Raw genomic sequence first — 7,154 nt, forward strand, 5'->3', positions numbered from 1 at the left:
CCCCCCCCCGATTCTCTCCCCCATCCTACTGGCAGGGAGGCAGAGAGTGAGCGAACAGCTGTGTGGGGTTTAGCTGCCTGCTGGGTTAAAACACAACACTCCACAAAGGTTCAGGCATAAGTGTTTGTAACACTAGAAAGGAAATTAACTCTAAAAAACGTCAATGAGGTAAGGCAATCATTAGTGGTAACCCTAAATATATAAGATATTTTTCTGAAAATCCTAAACTCATTGCAATTGTTTTTCCATTTAGTGTTGGGGTTTTTTTGTTTGTTGGGGGTTTTTTTGTTGTTGTTTTGGGGGTTTTTGTTGTTGGTTTTGGGTTTTTTTTAATGTTCATGGCCTCAAACATTTTTTTGCTTGTGTCTATATTTTTGTAATATGCCATAAATACTATGATTCATGTATATACCACATATACATTCCAGATTTTCATTCCTGAACTATAAGAAACTACTTTTGCCCCCTTTTCAGAGTCCTATTTTTGTCCAAGATATTAAGAAATTGTGCTATCAGTCACCTATGTTCTTGAAGAGAATTTTGCAATGTAATTCAACCAAGGAAAAACTTAATCATATTAAGGTGAACAACAGTTTTCAAATAAACCTAATGCAGCCAGAAGTTTACCAAGCAAGTTTTCAGAGTTCTGCAAACCCTGCTTTAAGTATAACTTCAAAAACAGGAAGAAAGTGAAAATGAGTTTGTGCGGTTATTTTCAGTGCAGTTTCTCCAGTAAGGTGACATAAGTGGAGACAAAAAAGGAAATTTATATTTGCGTATGAAACTTCTTAATTTATAAAAAACCCTTCTCATTGTAAGTATCAGTTTTATCCAAATACATATATTCAAACTAAAATTTTATCTATGAAAAAAAATACTTAAAGTCATCTTCATGAGAAGTGTAAAGCATAACTTCTTCTGAATGGAATTTCAACTTCAGGATTCATTTCAGATCTTCATGTTGCCAAAGGGACTACAGCAACCAATCTTTTTCCATGGTACAATTCTTATACAAAGAATACACTGAATATATACAAAGAAACAAATACACTGGATACTAGAAAGTGAGGCAAAAAAAAAAAAAAAAACCCACAAAAACCCAAATAAACCAAAAAGGTTGTTCCATTAATTTAAGATGTTCTCAGTAGAAATCATGAGGATACTGTATTTTTTTTTTTAACTTTTTAATAACACTTAAATGATCATGAAGTTATCAGCTTGGTCTGCAAACAAAATATTCAGAAACAAATATGGACCAAATTACACTTCTAACATACATATACATTCAAAATGGTGGAAGCATTTTTTAGTAACGGCACTGAATAGCAAAGGGACATAATTCAACCACTTACAGTATTAAAAAAAAAAAATAGTCATCACGGTTTAGTAGTTGAACAAGATGATAATTATTTTCAATTTCATGCAGATTAGTTCTTTCTACCAACAAGAATTAACCTTGCAATCTAATCAATCATCTCACTGTGTTCCCACATATCAAATATTATGTTTGATGCTTACAAAGGGAAGTTTTATTCTACCTATCTACACTCTCCAAAAGTGCATGTTCTTTCAGATATGTTAATATCAAACCCTGGCTCCTGCATGGCAATTTTGCCTTTGAAATCAAATCCTCTCAGAAACCCAAGTAAGAGCAAACCCTTGTGAGTCATGCAGCTCTAAGTTTGCCCAGCTCCAAAACAGCTCCATAAAGCCAGTTCTTCAACTCAGCACCTGTGCAATGTAATATTCCTCAGAACTGGTTTCTCTATGAGCACAGATGGGTAGACAAATCCATTTGTGCCATTAAAGCCTGCATTCTGCCCAGGTTTAGCAGCCTGGACACGGCCATAGGCTCACTCATGCAGTTCCCAGACTAGATCTGGATTTTACATCACCAGTTTTACATATATTCTAGAACATATAGTTTACTGCAGGAATTGACTGCTCACATACCCTGCTGACTGTACTTAGTGTGCTGCAGCTAGAGCAAATACGAAGCTGTCTCATCCCAATTGTTCAGATAAGTTCTGTGTAACAACAGCTCCTGGAGCTAACTATCATTACACACGAGCTCATGTAACACATAAATTAAGAAGTCTCTTTCCCATATCCTTTAACACCCTTCTTTTAATGCAAAACTTAGGGAAAAAAAAGACCATTATTTTGGAGACTGCACTAGGTAAAGTCATATGAAGACTTAAGGCAAAGAGTTTATCAGTCATCCAAACTTCGTATTGAAATGATGTGGAGATCCTGAATGCAACAAAGAGAAGTTCTGCATTATGGATTGTTGAGGTCAAAGTGAATACGATTCCTATAGACATTTTCTTTAAGATGTATTCATAGGTACGTTTAGAGCAAACCTTGGGCTTTGTTTAAATAGAAAAGACATTTTAAGGTCTTGAGCAGCTGTTACGGTTAGATAGCTTTTCTGATCTATTGCTGCATTTAGACCAGGATAGTTTATTACTCTCTATTTTCACTGACAGCTGGCATATTGCAATTTTTTTTTTCATCTTTCTTATTACAAGCATCAGCTTAAATGATTCAAGTGTTGAAGTGAAGAGCTGAGATTTTTCAGATAATAGCACTTCTTGAGACTGCACCATGTTGATATTAATAACAGCACAATAAAATGATGCAATACACTGTTCTTCATTGTATAGTGTAATGACAGAAGCTGTGGTGTTCTTGTCTTTTTTTTTTTTAACCTGGAAAGGTATAGAAACTATAAGGTCTTCACTTAGCTGTTCTACACTGAGGTAGAATCTGGTCTAGCAGAATATGACCCAAGATAATAATGTTACAGTTTATTTTGAAAGGGCATAGTCAAGACAAAACTAAAACTATATGTCCTTTTACATATTTAAGGTCTCTCAGCAACTTAGATCAATCAAAATTGAAAAGTATAAAAAGCTGTCACTTAAAGATATGATGTATGCATACACTCTATGCAGCTTAAACAATTAAGTTTTTCTATGATTCCAAACAGTTTTATTTTCAGGTTCTCTTCATTCCATAGAGTTAATTCTCAAAGTATGTCGATTTTAATGTAGCTTCTCTCCAGTGGAAGTTATATTGACCTTTTTGAGCTGCTGTGCCTTACAACTGTACTAAAAAAATCCCAACCACTTACCTCATTTCAACCACAAGTGTAAGGTGCTGATTCCTGTCTTTCTGGATTTAGGTTTTAAATACAGAAGAATCAAGGAGGAAAGGGACTTATAAGAAGAAAGTGCCACCTCAGAGGAGAGGACACATAAATGATTACAAGTTCTTAGCTAGTGCTGTATCTGCATTGCCATTACAAGGACACAATCACTTGATGCTGAAACAAGTACACACACATTTACAGCCATGCATACACAGTAGAAGTAGACCCTCATTGTAAAGTTAGTCACAAAACCATACTTTACTTCAATTTTTGTGGTAGTTCCCAATAGCACTTTTAGTACTTTTTTATCTGAATACTTCATTCCACTGATTCAACAACAGTTTCTTTTATTGTCTTGTCTCCTTGTTAAGAAGCTTTTAATTAACAACATTGACCACTTGTCTCAAATTCACTCAAAAGCCCCCACAACAAGTGCCTGGAAGGGAAAGTACATCTAAGCATCAAAATTGGGACTATGGGACCATTTCCTGTTTTCTTTATTCACACTAATTCTTCCATAAAGAAGAAAATTTGCTGGTAGTTCTTGGAAATGATTAATACACAATTTTTGATTGAGAAATACAGGAACTGTTGAACCTGAGACTAAGGGAAACATTGGAAGGGCGAACACAGGGACAGATAAAAGAAAGGATATTATTTATATTTTTATATCTATATAAAAATATTTTATATAATAAGTTTGCATAATTCATGAAGCTTTTCTGTATTAATTAATTCCAACTTTATATTGCCAAAACATTCATCGAACTAACGCTGACTTTATAGCTTCAAACATATACAGAATGTTTTCACTTTTGCCCAGAACAAGATTATGATTGTGGATCATCTTTTCTGGGAATCTGCACCAAATCCTAGCCTGAGAGCTTTAGAACTGACAAGAAATTGTAGCTTCAGGTACTTGAGAACAAAACAGCACTTTCTGTAGAGATGCTATGAAAAGAGGCTGAATTTTTCCCTTTTGAATTTTGCACTCCTTCATTGCCTTGTAAATTGTCAATCTACAGTTAGAAAAGTAATAATGGAAAGAAAGGGAGTAGCTTGGCTTTATCTGAGCAAAATAATGATTCAGTAATGATGAATAAAGTAAGTTACTAGAAATCATCTCCATACAACTTGAGGGAGCTGGGCTGATTTTTTGAAGTCTTTTACAAGAAGTTGGAAGCTAGTACCACAGCACAGAAAATGTCAATAGGCAGGGGTTGATTTGTTGGTTTTTTTTTTTTTTTTAAAGATGAAACTAATACCACACAATAATGCATACATCGATGTTAGCATAAAGCACAGACCAACTGGGCCAGACCTATATAGCAACATATCTGATGCTGGGGACCCAAAACTCAAACAGTTAGGGTCTAGGGGTGACACTTCAGACTAATTAGAGTCTGGTCCCATGATCTTAATGCCCCTCGGCAGCTGAAGTGCATTAGGTGCATCTTTATGTCCAGTTTAATCTGAAAGGTGTCCTGATCACGCACCTTGAGCATGCTGCGCAAGGCAAACCAAAGCACTCGTGAGCAGGGGGCACCTGGGATTTATAGACTCACCACAGGAGAACAACTTCTACAGGGTGTGCAGAAGTTATATAGGCCTCTGATTTGAAGGCTAAAGAAGTTTAAATTGGAAGTAATAAGGATCTAAATGAGAGAAGATGGGGGAGAAAAGGAGGTAGAAATTAAAAAGAAAACCAAAACAAAACAGCCATGGATAAGGGTGTCATGGTTTAACCCCAGCCGACAACTAAGCACCACAGCCGCTCACTCACTCCCCCCACGGTGAGATGGGGGAGAGAATTAGAAGAGTAAAAGTGAGAAAACTAATGGACTGAGATAAAGACAGTTTAATAGGCAAAGCAAAAGTCACGCACGCAAGCAAAGCAAAACAAGGAATTCATTCACTGCTTCCCATGGGCAGGCAGGTGTTCAGCCATCTCCAGGACAGCAGGGTTCCCTCATGCCTAACGGTTAGTTGGGAAGACAAACACCATCACTCCAAGCGTCTCCCCCTTCCTTCTTCCCTCAGCTTTCTGTGCTGAGCATGACGTCATATGGTGTGGAATTTCACTTTGGTCAGCTGGGGTCAGCTGTCCTGGCTGTGTCCCCTCCCAGCTTCTTGTGCACCCCCAGCCTACTCGCTGGTGGGGTGGTGTGAGAAGCAGAAAAGGCCTTGACTCTGTGTAAGCCCTGCTCAGCAATAACGAAAACATCCCTGTGTTATCAGCACTGTTTCCAGCACAAATCCAAAACACAGCCCCATACCAGCTACTGTGAAGAAGAAAATTAACTCTACCCCAGCCAAAACCAGCACAAAGGGTTTGAGCGTTTGGAACAGGGGAGAAAGGATTAAACCAGTTGTACTGATTGATGCCGCTTGTGTTCAGATTGTTAGACAGCATTGACATGGTGACTGCTGATAAATGTAAGAGAATTTAAAGCATTAATCCACACCCCAGCTGCATATTTACTAAATTGTATGCCTATATGAATGGGTGCAGCCATACAAAATAATTTCTTCATTCTTCCTCTATTAACTTTACTAACCAATACCGTACTTCTACCTTGAAACAGAACTGAATGTTTCTAATTCTTTCTAAACCAAAGAGTCTGCCTTTTGTTGGCCTACTAAGAACAAAGCACTGCAGAGAAAACAGAGGATCTTAAAATGAAACATTAGGTTTCTATCATAGGATCTCCAGTCATATCCAAGAGATGCCTGTCAATAGCATTTCTGGAGAGAATTTTCCTCTGTATCCCATAAGCAATCCTTTCAATTCCTTTTTCAGAGTTCAGCCCTCAGTTGGAGGGCGACTAGGAAATGTAGATACCATCTATTGCCTCTCAATTGCCTCAGCATTAATAGGTAGTTGAGTTGCCAAACAATAGAAATAATAATAAAAAATAATCCCTGTAAGCAACATACTCCATCAAGTGACATTATTACGGGACAGTCCTAGACCTGTTCTTGCTTGCAGGCAGAAGAATTACTGGTTGTAGCCTAAAATAAAATGGAGATACAGACAGATCACTGGAGATGATCTTCTTGTCTTCTGTCTCTGAGGCCATCACCTCCTTACCTGAGCTGCTTGCTGAGAGCTGGTCTAACAGAAACTTTCTTTTGGGTTTAGGGATAGCATAGGAAGGATGATAATTATCTGAAGACACAGCTGCTGTGAAATCCAAAGTATTTTGATGAGCTACTCAGAAGGTCCTATCTGTGGTTGTATTTGTATGTAGCTATATGCCTCTGTTTTGGCATGTCTTAAGTAAGTGCTTTCCTTATACAGATATATGCACCATATTTTGTAACTATTAGCAGAAATGAAAAAGACATCACAGCTGGACTAATTAGGTTTCAAGAAGAATTTAATTATACTCTTGGGCTTAGCTTTGCCACAATTTAAGTGGAATTGGTATGGCAATAGAAAAAAATTAAGGCAGCTTACTGAGTACATACAATATATTAATGCATTTTTTATTATTATGGACATAACTCTTTATGAGAATAATCCTACATTAACAGATCCGTGAGTAAAGTGTGATGGAATGCAGCTGATATAAATCTAAAAGAGAAAATGAAAATCTGTTTATAAATAGCTATTAATTTTGCTTTCCAGACTGTTTAATCCTTATTCATCCAATAACTCATTGATTTCAAATGAAGTTATAAATAGAGAAAAATTACAGGATTTCACCGAAATCCTTAAAAATACTGTTATTTTCTAGGAAGCTTTTTTATTATTTATTTTTTAAAGGGAAGCTTTGCATACATCTTTCCAGTTTCTGAGTCACTCCTAATTGAGAGATTTTTGATTTATATCAAAAGGGAGAAGTTAGAACAAGAAGAATACAACTCAGAGGCCTTGAACAGGACTGGCTAAACCCCAGCAGGAGGAATATATGGAGGAAGTATTTAATAAGTGAAAAGCTTCCTTTGCTTAAAGGTAGGAAAGCTGTAGCTCTGAAACCTGATAGTTTCCTGGCTG

The sequence above is a fragment of the Aptenodytes forsteri genome, unplaced genomic scaffold, assembly GCF_000699145.1.
Source record: "Aptenodytes forsteri isolate BGI_AS27 unplaced genomic scaffold, ASM69914v1 Scaffold2, whole genome shotgun sequence".
Classification (NCBI taxonomy): Eukaryota; Metazoa; Chordata; class Aves; order Sphenisciformes; family Spheniscidae; genus Aptenodytes; species Aptenodytes forsteri.